Source organism: Giraffa tippelskirchi, chromosome 11, assembly GCF_054371585.1.
Source record: "Giraffa tippelskirchi isolate mGirTip1 chromosome 11, T2T-mGirTip1v1.2.pri, whole genome shotgun sequence".
Classification (NCBI taxonomy): Eukaryota; Metazoa; Chordata; class Mammalia; order Artiodactyla; family Giraffidae; genus Giraffa; species Giraffa tippelskirchi.
This window is the reverse complement of record NC_137285.1, coordinates 137,457,117-137,470,145: the sequence shown is the minus strand read 5'-3', so window position 1 is coordinate 137,470,145 and position 13,029 is coordinate 137,457,117.

Sequence of the window (13,029 nt, the reverse complement as noted above, 5' to 3'; positions counted from 1 at the left end):
TTTTTTTTTTTAACTGTCCTTTCACTGTTGCAGCAATGACAGTTCCTGGCTATTCTACAGAACGATTGGGGGGGACTAAATGCATGTGTGTGCAGGCGCTCAGTTGTGGCCAACTCTTCGTGACCCCATGAGGGTAGTCCGCCAGGCTCCTCCATCCGTGGAATTTCCCAGGCAAGAATACTGAAGTAGGTTGCCATTTCCTTCTCCAAGGGATCTTCCTGACTCAGATTGAACCCAAGTCTTCTGCGTCTATTGCATTGGCAGGTGGATTCTAGAGCACTGTGCTACCTGGGAAGCCCTGAAATAGAATGGAAATTGAGGATTTTTTTCCCTAATGATGGACTAACGAGGCGTTGGATGATCTCTAACAATTAGTTTTTGTGGCGGGTATGGAATTATAAAATTGTCCTTCGTTACTGTTCTTACACCGTAAGTCTTGGATAAACTAAGAGCATGTTCATGAATTGCGCGTGCAGGTAGAGTACATTCTCATCAGAGGGGAGCAGTTGCTGTCTTTCCTTTGCCCAGGGAATCCTCAAGTCTTTGGTGACCAGAAAACGTTTTTAATAATTAGATTTTTCTAACTTAAGATTTTGAAGTATCTTTCCTTAATTCAGTAACTGCTATTCTTGTTTTGCCTCAATTAAATTCTCATTGTTTTGTGTGAAATACCATCGGGTGTTTTTGTGATGCCCAGTTTCATAAATACCTAAGCAGTGCAGTGCCTTGAGGAAATGAGAAAGAAACAATGGTTTTGAAGCTTTTTCCTCCCCTCCCCGCAATTCCAGTTGTTATAAAATTTTATAAAATGCGGAAAAGTACTCCTGGGTGGGGAACACACTGTGGAGTGAGGAGACGTGTGCTCCTTCAAGGGGCCTTGGCAGCAGGACACTGGCCCTGCCTGTGGGACAGGAGTGGGGAGGGGCCCAGTCCTCTCTTAGGGCTGGAGGCTCTGAAGGTCCTGGATTGCGCTCCATCTCCTGGGAAGTCTGCAAAGCACAGCTGCCGTGCTCTCTCTTAAAGGGAGAATCTCCTCTTCTTGGAGCTTCCTTGTCTCCGCTGACTGATTGCACCTCCCCAGCTGTCTCCTAGATTTCAGGATAAAAGCTAAGTAGAGCGCCAGTGGGAAAAAGGGCAGGTGGATTTCTGTATTCCAGGAAAGAGATGCTGTCAGTGGTCCTGAAAGCACATAAGCACTTCGACTTGAGCCCTGAGGGGCATGTCGGCAATGAGCAGCAGGGCGAGGTTCTGCCCACGGTAGAAGCCCCAGACTTGACACACTGCCTGGCACACAGCACGCACTCGCGACCATGAACGTTGAAGTGCACCATTTTATGGCAGGTTATTTGTCATGGAAGTTTTGGTAAGGACGAGATATTGCGGGGTTGTTTGGTTTACTTTTTTCCCCCAGCACTTTACTATGAAATTTCTCAAATATGCAGAATTATTGAAAAAATTTTACAGTGATCACCACCTAGAAGTCACGAATGCATTTTGTTATATTTGCCTTATCACTTGAGTGCTACTTTTAATGAGACTCGTTCAAGTTTCGTTTCTCTTTTAAAACTGCACTGCTAAGATAATTGAACAGCTTTAACTGAGTTGTTTTAAACTCTGGGGAAATGTGATATTTGCATTATAGCTGGAATTGTAGTCCTTACTTTATGCTAGTTTTAAATGTGTAAATCTGTCCTGTTGAATTTCAGACTTAATTATTTTGCCTAAAGGAATTTTTTTTATAATAGAATTATTTTAAAGTCTTTGATCAATTGTACAGAATATTCTAATGTTGTTTTCACACTTGATAAATTATCCAATTAATTTATCTGGTGAGAGTGTACGTGGGGCTCATTTTGCTTAAAGTTTCAGGATAGTGTTCCCAGAGGGCTTGAAGAGGCAGGGTAATTTAGCATATAAACCACTAAATTAGGAGCTAAGAGATTTAGATTTTATCCCTGATTGACCATGGACAAATCACTTCTCTTTATCTTTATGTCTGTTTATCTACTTGTAAAGTGAGGACTAGAATTTGATATTTAGGTTCTATTAAGTAATGGGTAACATTTATTATTGCTTGGACCAGTTAAGAAAGACTTTTTAAAAAGAAAAAAAAAATACACTATGCATCCAAGGAGGTTCTCATAATTATCTAACTGTATGACAAGCTTCAGAATGAACTCTGATTTGAAAAATTGAAGCACAGGCCATGGTCCAAGTGTCTTATCAAAAACCTGCTGTTGCTTAGAACTTGATGTTGCCACAGAATTTGTGAGTGGTTTCCCTGATCCATCTAGACTCTGAAAATTATGTATTTTGTGAGAGGGTGAGGAGGCCGTTTCCTCCTCTAGAAAATCTTCCCGACCCAGGGATCGAATCCTCGTCTCCTGTGTCTCCTACATTGCTGTCGGATTCTTTACCGCTGATCCATCAGGGAAGCCCTAAAGATGGGAGGAGGCGGACATTAGTCACAGCAAGATTGAAAATCGATGTCGAGTTAAAGAACAGGTTGTGAGGAAGGGCGGGGCTTAAAGGAGTCATCCTGATTCGGTGCTGTACGCCTTCCACTGCTCCCTGATCGACGCACCCAGCACAGAACACCAGCCCTGCTCCCGCCAGCCCAACCTCAGCAGGTCTCCGTCAGGTCAATACAACTGAATTACAGGATCGACCAGGGGCTAAGCAGGGTCTCTCTGCTCCATTTAGTAGATGAGTGTGCCCTATTCTTTCTATTAATAAGCCCAGGTAATGAATGTAGATTCACATTTATCTTGCAAAGTCACTTGGAGTTTTTGCCTTAGATCGTATCTTAGTAGTGATCGCAAAGATTTGATCAAAATAGTGCTTGATTGGCATCCTGTTGAATATTAATTTAGAACAAATGCCAGACTGACAAAACTACCCCCTCTTGTCAGTTCTGGACACTCCCTTAGCCTCTATATTACACCAATATCTTTATCCTAAAAGTTGCTGCTGTTCATTTGCTTGGTTGTGTCTGACTCTCTGTGACTCCATGGACTGCAGCACGCCAGGCTACTCTTGTCTTCCACTACCTTCCGGAGTTTACTTAAATTCATGTCCATTGAGTTGGTGGTGCTATCTAAACATCTCATCCTCTGCCACCCTCTTCTGCCCTCAATCTTTTCCAACATCAAGGTCTTTTCCAATGAGTTGGCTCTTTGTATCAGGTGGCTAAAATATTGGAGCTTCAGCATCAGTCCTTCCACTGAATATTCAGGGTTGATTTCCATTAGGATTGACTGGTTTGATCTCCTTGCAGTCCAAGGGACTCCCAAGAGTCTTTTTCAACATCACAGTTCAAAAGCATCAATTCTGTCACTCCGCTTTCATTATGGTCCAACTCTGACATCCGTACATGACTACTGGAAAAACCATAGCTTTTACTATACAGACCTTTGCTGGCAAAGTGATGTCTATGCTTTTTAATACACTGTCTAGGTTTGTCATAGCTTTCTTTCCAAGGAGTAAGCATCTTTTAATTTCATGGTGGCAGTCACTGTCCACAGTGATTTTGGAGCTCAAGAAATGAAATCTAACTGCTTCCACTTTTTTCCCTTCTGTTTGCCATGAACTGATGGGACTGGATGCCATGATCTTAGTTTTTTGATTGTTGAATTTCAAGCCAGCTTTTTCACTCTCCTCTTTCACCCTCATCAAGAGATTCTTTAGTTCCTCTTCACTTTCTGCCATTAGAGTGGTATCATTTGCATACTTGAGGTTGTTGATATTTCTCCTGGCAATCTTGATTCCACCTTGCAATTCATCCAGCCTGTCATTTCACATGATGTACTCTGCATATGAGTTAAATAAGCAGGGTGACAATATACAGCCTTGTACTCCTTCCCCAATTTTGAACCAGTTCGTTGTTTCATGTTTGATTCATGTTGCTTCTTGACCTGCATACAGGTTTCTCAGGAGAAACCTGAGTACTCTTAAAAAGTAACCTTAATCAAAATGAAAAAAGATATTCCAAGTATTTTTAATAAAATGACTGCTTTGATTTTTGCCTTATCTTTGTTCTGTTTTAGAGACTATGTAACTCACTGTATTGGGAGGAAAGAACCATCCTAGGCCACCAGTTTTCACTTGAAATAAAATTAATATATTGTTCTTTCAGGAAATAGTAAGTGAGGGTTCATTCTAGTTCTTGGTTAGGCTGTGGTCTCTTCCCTGGGGCCTGTAAGACCCCATGGACTGCAGCATGCCAGGCTTCCCTGTCTATTATCTCCTGGAGTTTGCTCCAACTCATGTCAATTGAGTCGGTGATGCCATCCAACCATCTCATCCTCTGTCGTCCCGTTCTCCTCCTGCCCTCAGTCTTTCCCAGCATCAGGGTCTTTCCAGTGAGTCAACTGTTTCCATCAGGTGGCCAAAGTATTGGAGCTTCAGCATCAGCATCAGTCCTTCGAGTGAATATTCAGGATTGATTTCCTTTAGGATTGACTGGTTTGACATCTTAGCTGTCCAAAGAAAGAGTCTTCTCCAGCACTACAGTTCAAATACATCACTTCTTTGGCGCTCAGCCTCCTTTATGGTTCAACTCTCAGTTCAATGGGTCTGTCTCTCCTAAAATAGACTCAGTTCCCTTAAGTGGAATATAAAAGCTGGTAACACATGTAGTTGTTTTACAAAACTCCGCCTTAATTTTTAAATTAATGTTCCAGAAATGAAATAACTGGTATTAGTCCCAGAATAAGCCATAAATTTTTTTTAAAAAACATCCTGCCTCTATTTTGGGTTATTTTCTTGACACTGTCAAAAGTTCAGGAAAAAAAAAACAGAAGTAAAACCAATGAATCATTGAAGTAGTCATTGGTAAAAGTTTATCACATGCACACACAGAAAGCTTGCAAACCGGGAGCATTCAAACCAAAACATGGAATGAGGCTCACAGGTATATTGTTATAATGCAGTTTATCTAGTGTGGAGACAGTGCTTATTCTTCAGTTATTGGTCGCCATATTAGAATTTTCTTAAAGAGAGTTGTTTAGTGGTTAATTTTTTAATATATTAATTTGGGGGGACAATTGAAGTTTCACTTATGATTTTCAGAGGCATAAGCAAAAAGTGACTCAGGTCAAGTTTGCCTCGCTTGTCTTGCAAAATAAGCTAAATTAAGCTTTGCTTGTATGACCAAACTGGTTTTGTCTGCTCAGGGAGTTTTCAAGTTTGGTCTTCCTTTGTCTTGAACAATACATTCTCACTTCCAGTCCATTCTCATGGATGTGTTACACTGCGTCACATTTTCAAAATTAACTTTTGTCCATGGGCCAGCAGGATTACAGTAGAAAATGATGCATAATCAAAAATCTTTTTTCTTGGTCTGGGTAGGGATCTGTACATTTTAAAATAAAAGTGGGTCTGCAAGTCTGATCTTCACAGAATTTATACTGCTGAAAGCTAAAGAATAAAACTGCACTGAAAAGTAGATCTCACAATCCTGAAAAATAATCCTTATCCACCCCCCCCCACCCCCCCACCCCCCCAGCCCCCCACCCCACTCCCCCACCCCCGGCTGCTGTAGCCTGACAGGAGTTGACTTAAAAATAGAGGATGAGCGTCTGTCTGAGGAGGTCTGGTCTCCTTGTCTCAATCCCCATTTCCTTCCCCCGGGCTGGCCATTAACTTGAGGTGTCTTGCTAAAATAGATGAAGCCCCACCAAAAGTGCTTAAAGGTGGTAACCAGTCATTCCCTTTAGACTAGTTAGGAAACTGAAAGTAAAATTTTTTCCAAACACATGTGAAATTCCTCTGGAGCCATGGTGAAAGAAAAAGAGGAAAGGAGGAAGGTTTTCTGAATACCTCTAGACTAATCGAACTGAAATTGGGTTTTTGTTTTGCTTTTCAGTTTATTAAAGAAGTTGACTTTTTAATGCCTATAGGGTGAGTGTTTTGCAATCCTTTTTTACCCCTCATTGCCCACAGTAAATTAGATAGAGATGAATGAATAAATAATATCCACACCAACTAACCTGACAGGATAGGTTTCTGAAACACTTGTTTTTACTACACTTGATGTGTTCTGATACTTTCTGTTCTTTTTTCACCAGCAGCCGCCAGAACACAAATGAACTTATCAGAATGAGCTTGCCTCTTGAGTCAAGATCTGAGGGTTTTAAATAGCCCAGAAAGCTAGAGGTAAATTCATTCACACACACACACCACACACATACAACTACACCATCAATTGTCACTGGGGCTAGTGGGGCTTCCAGGCCGTGCCTTGCTGTCCATCCAGCCTGACCCTGGAGCCTTGCCTCTCAGGGCCTGGTCCTGATCCTCCTGCCTCTGTCTCCTTCCCCCAGCCTGAGGTAACCTCATGGCTTTGTAAAAGGAAAGCTCCATCTCCTGTTTCTCCAAGATGTGGGTCCTCTCCTGCTCCCCTGCTCCTCTGAATTCTTCTGTGTACTGATGCTTTAGGCAAACAAAGCTGAGAAAGATTTACAAAGTCCTTCATTGTTTCGTTTTGCTTTTGCCCTGTACCTCCCCCGGGGCAGGGCTTTCTTGGTGGCTCAGGCAGTAAAGAATCTGTGTACAAAGAAGGAGACTCAGGTTCGATCCTTGGGTTGGAAAGATCACTTGGAAGAGGAAATGGCAACCCGCACCAGTAGTCTTGCCTGGAGAATCCCATGGACAGAGGGACTTGGAGGGCTGCAGTCCATGGGGTTGCAAAGAGTTGGACATGAGTGAGCAACTAACACTTTCCTCTGAGGCAAAGAGGTGGTATGCTACCTGAATGAGGAAGGTGGCGGGGTGGGGAGAGGAAGGAGCAGATTTCTTAATACTCAGAGTTACTAGCAATACTGAGTGTCTTCTTAATCAGAATATGAACTTTCAAGGAAAGGAATCAGAGATCTCTAATATGATCCTGGCCTTTGTTAAAGGATAATTGTCAAGAATCAACTTATGGATCTCATACAGACCTGCCTCCTGAGAAATCTGTGTGCAGGTCAAGAACCAAGAGTTAGAACCAGACATGGAACAACGGACTGGTTCCAAATTGGGAAAGGAGTACATCAAGGCTGTATATGGTCACGGACGGAGGAGCCTGGTGGGCTGCAGTCCATGGGGTCGGGAAGAGTCGGCCATGACTGAGCAACTTCACTTTCACTTTTCACTTTCATGCATTGGAGAAGGAAATGGCAACCCACTCCAGTGTTCTTGCCTGGAGAATCCCAGGGACGACGGAGCCTGGTAGGCTGCCGTCTATGGGGTCGCACAGAGTCGGACACGACTGACGCGACTTAGCAGCAGCAGCAGCAGCAGCTTATTTAACTTATATGCAGAGTACATCATGAGAAATGCTGGACTGGATGAAGCACAAGCTGGAATCAAGATTGCTGGGAGACACTCCTAGGCATATACCCTGAGAAAACCAAAATTGAAAAAGACACATGTGTCCCATTGTTCATTGCAGCACTATTTACAATAGCTAGAACATGGAAGCAACCTAGATGTCCATCGACAGATGAACGGATAAAGAAGTTGTGGTACATATACACAATGGAATATTACTCAGCCATAAAAAGGAACACATTTGAGTCAATTCTAATGAGGTGGATGAACCTAGAACCTATTGTACAGAGTGAAGTAAGTCAGAAAGAGAAAGATAAATATCATATTCTAACACATATATACGAAATCTAGAAAAATGGCACTGAAGAATTTATTTACAGGGCAACAATGGAGAAACAGACATAGAGAATAAACTTATGGACATGGGGAGAGGGGAGGAGAGGGTGAGATGTATGAAAAGAATAACATGGAAACTTACATTACCATATGTAAAATAGATAGCCAATGGGAATTTGCTGTATGGCTCAGGAAACTCAAACAGGGGCTCTGTATCAACCTAGAGGGGTGGGATGGGGAGTGAGATGGGAGGGAGGCTCAAAAGGGAGGGGATATATGTATACCTATGGCTGATTCATGTTGAGATTTGACAGAAAACAACAAAATTCTGTCAAGCAATTATCCTTCAATAAACAAATAAATTAATTAAAAAATAAAACCTATAAAAAAAAGATTGCTGGGAGAAATATCAATAACCTCAGATATGCAGGTGACACCACCCTTATGGCAGAAAGCAAAGAGGAACTAAAGACCCTCTTGATGAAGGTGAAAGAGGAGAGTGAAGAAGCTGGCTTAAAACTCAACGTTCAAAAAACTAAGATCATGGCATCCAGTCCCATCACTTCATGGCAAATAGATGGGGAAACAATGGAAACAGTGAGAGCCTTTATTTTCTTGGGCTCCAAAATCACTGCAGATGGTGACTGCAAGCATGAAATTAAAAGACACTTGCTCCTTGGAAGTAAAGCTATGACAAACCTAGACAGCATATTAAAAAGCGGAGACACTACTCTGCTGACAAAAGTCCATATAGTCAAAGCCGTGGTTTTTCCGGTAACCATGTATGGATGTGAGAGTTGGATCATAAAGAAGGCTGAATGCCAAAGAATTGATGCTTTTGAACTGTGGTGTTGGAACTGCAAGGAGATCAAACCTAAAAGAAAGATCATTCCTAAAGAAAATCAGTCCTAGATATTCATTAGAAGGACTGATGCTGAAGTTGAAACTCCAATTCTTTGGCCACCTGATGCGAAGAGCCAACTTATTAGCAAACACCTTGATGCTGGGAAAGACTGAGACAGAGGAGAGGGGACAACATAGGAAGAGATGGTTGGATGGCATCACTGACTCAATGGACATGAGTTTGAGCAAGCTGCGGGAGATGGCGAAGGACAAGGAAGCCTGGCGTGCTGCAGTCCATGGAGTCAAGAAGAATTGGACACAACAGCACAGATATCAAATGAGCATGCATTAAAGGTTTTATTTAATTCTTAATGAGGGACCCAGTCAGATGCTATAATCCATCCAAAGGAGAACCTAAAGAACAGACACAGTTAGAGACTGGGAATATCTACATGAATGTCCAAATGAAGGCAAATCCAGCTTCTTCCTTGGTGGGAGAGGGAAGTCAAGTCAGTCTCTCTCCACAGGACATAATTTGTATTTCTAAAAGCAAGAATTATTTTGTATTGCTCTCAGTTATCCATAGGGCGAAGCTGTAAAGTAGCTTCCCTAGAATGAGAATCTGATAACCCTGAAGGGTATGCTCTAGCCTGGTAGGCTACAGTCCATGGAGTGGCTAAGAGTCGGACACGACTGAGTGACTTCACTTTCACTTTTCCCTTTCATGCACTGGAGAAGGAAATGGCAACCCGCTCCAGTGTTCTTGCCTGGAGAATCCCAGGGACGGCGGAGCCTGGTGGGCTGCCATCTATGGGGTCGCACAGAGTCAGACCCAACTAAAGCGACTTAGCAGCAGCAGCAAAGGCATAGTGTGCCATTAAAGCACAGAACTTCACTACCTTCAGCACTAACAAGAATTCATTGCAACTGTGTACATGGTAATTAAATACACTCATGGGGCCCATTCCTGCCAAGGATTGGACTCCAACTGGTGTGGGATGACAGCTGGTTCCAGTCCCTACAAAACTCCAAATGTGAGACAGCCTTGAGTCAAGTGAAGCTGTCTGGAGAATCATTTGGCAGCAGGGGGCAGCAAAGCTTCATCCCTAAAACATGCGACCTTCAGAAAGAAATTTGTAAAATAGGAGTAGCCTAGAGTCCTTGCACTTTCAAGGAATCCATAAACTCCGCTATATTATTTGCAAAAAGTTGTACTTTGTACCTTTTTCTGGGAAGAGAGTCCTTAATTTTTTTTTTTTTTTTTTTGCTTAAAGTCTGATGAAACCTATGAAGCATGTCCCCCCATACTGGAAATTTCATGTCTCAACTATCATATTTACACATTGATTGCCAAAGTAGCTTCAAATTAGAAATACCTGAGGAATTATCAGGTCAAACCATACAAAATCACCAGTTTTGTAAGGTTGATAAAAGAGTTGAATATAACAATTTCTCGAGGGTCGTCAACCTACATAATCAGATTCCTGATTGCCCACTCCTGATTCCACCCGGTCCCTGTTCTGATACAGCCAGTAGGTGGATGAGCATTTGAGTTCAATTGCAGTCTCCAAGTTGAAGGTTAGGTAAAGACACTGTTGGGACTCCGGTCCATCCCAAGGCCTCAGCATTTAACTCCAGTCATCTCTGTCCTCAGGGAACAGTGAGAATCAAGTGGGCATTAGGACCGTCGCCACCATGCAATTCACTGGAGGACTTTCTCAAGGTGTCTGGTCTGAGGACCACCAGCTTCAGAATCTCCTGGGGTGCTTATTAAAAACACTTATCATTAGGTGCTAGGCAAACCCCCAGAATTAAACTTTTTGAGTGGTGTGCTGGAGAATCTGCATTCTAAATAGGCTCCCCAGGTGACCCTTTATGGGAAATGGGAGGAGAGAATATCATCTGAGTCTACCAGCTAAATCAAATTATAATTGTTGAAATGATAAAATCATGACTCATTCAAATATAAAATATGTCAAAGGTTTTGATCAGCTCATTAATGTAGGATGGAACCATTAGATGGTAAGACTGATTTCAAGAGCATTAGGATAAAAAAGAGTTTATATAATCAACCAGGAAAAGCATTTCAAAACAAAAAAAGAATGTTAGAATAAGATTGCTAGGTTACAGAAGAAACTGGTTAATGTCGTGCAAGCTAATAAAGCCATGACCCTTGGGGTTATCTTTCCTACCAAATGGAAAAATACAAATGAACATGTGATTTTGCAGTATCTGTGGAGAAGGGAATGGCAGCCCATTCCAGTATTCTTGCCTGGAGAATCCATGGACAGAAGTGCCTGGAGGGCGACAGTCCACGGGGTTGCAAATAGTCAGACACAACTGAGTGATTAATGCTTAACGCTATGCTTGCAGTATATGAGCTATGATCGAATAATAAATAGTAAAGTCAAACAGCAATACATTCACCCAGAAGATTAAATAATCTTCAGGTGAACGTGTTAAATAATTCCCCAGTGTGACTTTGAAAGGACATACAGCTCAACTCTGCCTTATTAAGTTTTGGGGATTCTTTTTTACAGAGGATAAAGACAGCAGAACATGGAGCGTGTGGATTCCATACATCTGGGTGAAAAAAAGTTCAGGGTGGAGAAAATATATTCAAAAACAAGAACCAGTTAATTCAGAAGGAGGAGAAAACTGACTGATACTCAGAATTCATGGGCCGCTTCCTTGGATTTATTTTAGACACTAGCTACAATCACTTTCTTCTGCTTTTTAAGTAAGTGATTTGTCATCTTTGTAGTTATTTGGCTTACAAACTAGTCATTCCTTAATCATTTCTCTTAGAAGTTTATCTTAAAAGTTTGCTAAGTTTTTCAACATTGTTCTTTTGTTTTTCATCTAAAAAAATTCAGGTACTTAATTTTTAAAAACATCAGAAGTATCCTCTGATTTTTATGAAACAGTTGCCCATCTGGGGGATTCAACTTTGACTGTTAAGAGACATGAAGTGAAATAGAAAAGCCATGGGTCCCAACCCAACCTCCATATTTTTTCATAACTTTCTTTTGCCTTTGGAGAGATAGTTTAGAAGTGAATCTCTGTTCTGGACAAACATCTGAAGTTCAGCAGCTTCTTCATTTCATTTCAGTTCAGTTCAGTTCCTTCTACTAATTTCAAGTAAAATTAAAATTTGGTAATTCTGGTAAAGTCGTCTTTCAACGGGTATCCTCAAGTCAGATTCAGATTTTTTTTCTTCTTTGTGCTTTTCTGTGTCTTTCCTTTATCTAAACCAAAACCATGTCTTTTTTATTAAATTAATTTTTAAAAATTCACTTCCTTGATCAACTTTATCACTCTCAGTTACCAATATAACAGTATCTATCATTTATTGGCTTTTTAAACTTTGAAAAACAAAGTTTTATTTTTAAAATAATTTTATTTAGATATGTTTTACATAGCATAAACCCACCAATTTCTAGATATTTACACAGCAATATTCATAGAAGTATTATAGTCAAAAGATGTGCTTAGTTGCTCAGTCATTTCCGACTCTTTGCAACCCCATGGACTGCAGCTTGCCAGGCTCCTCTGTCCATTGGATTCTCCAGGCAAGAGAATGGGTTGCCGTGAAGTGGGTTGCCATGCCCTCCTCTAGGGGATCTTCCCAACCCAGGAATCAAACCCAGGTCTCCAGCATTGCAGGCAGATTCTTCACCATCTGAGCCACCAACAACACAAATGTCCATTAAAGGATAATAAACAAGATGTGGTACATACACACACTGCAATATATCTCATCCTTCAAAAGGAAAGAAATTTTGACACATGCCACAGTATAGATGAACTTTGAAGGCATTATTCTGAGCAAAATCAGTCAGTCACAGAGGGACGAATATTGTGTGATTCCAGGGAGCCCAGGACAGTCAAATACAGGAGACAGAAGATAGAGGGGTGGCTGCCAGCGGCTAGAGGAGAGAAATGAGGAATGTTGCTGCTGCTGCTAGGTCGCATCAGTCGTGTCCGACTCTGCGCGACCCCATAGACGGCAGCCTACCAGGCTCCACCGTCCCTGGGATTTTCCAGGCAAGAACACTGGAGTGGGTTGCCATTGCCTTCTCCAATGCATGAAAGTGAAAAGGGAAAGTGAAGTCGCTCAGTTGTGTCCGACTCTTCGAAACCCCATGGACTGCAGCCCACCAGGCTCCTCCGTCCACAGGATTCTCCAGGCAAAAGTACTGGAGTGGGTTGCCATTGCCTTCTCCGGAAATGAGGAATAATAATTGCTTAATTGGGTACAGAGCTTCAGCCGGGGAAGAGGAAGATATTCTGGAGATAGATGGTGGTGATGGTTGTACAACAATGTGAGTGTTTACTTAATGCTACTGATCTATACACCTGAAAAAGATTAAAATAACAAATTTTATGTATATTTAACCACAATAAAGAAAGAAAAAAAACGCAATGTCAGGTGTACAGTTTAGGGGTGCAGTTACATTTTAGTAGCTTTCCAGATGGTACAATCATCATCATAAATCAGTTTTAGGACATATTTATCCCTCCGATAAGACCACT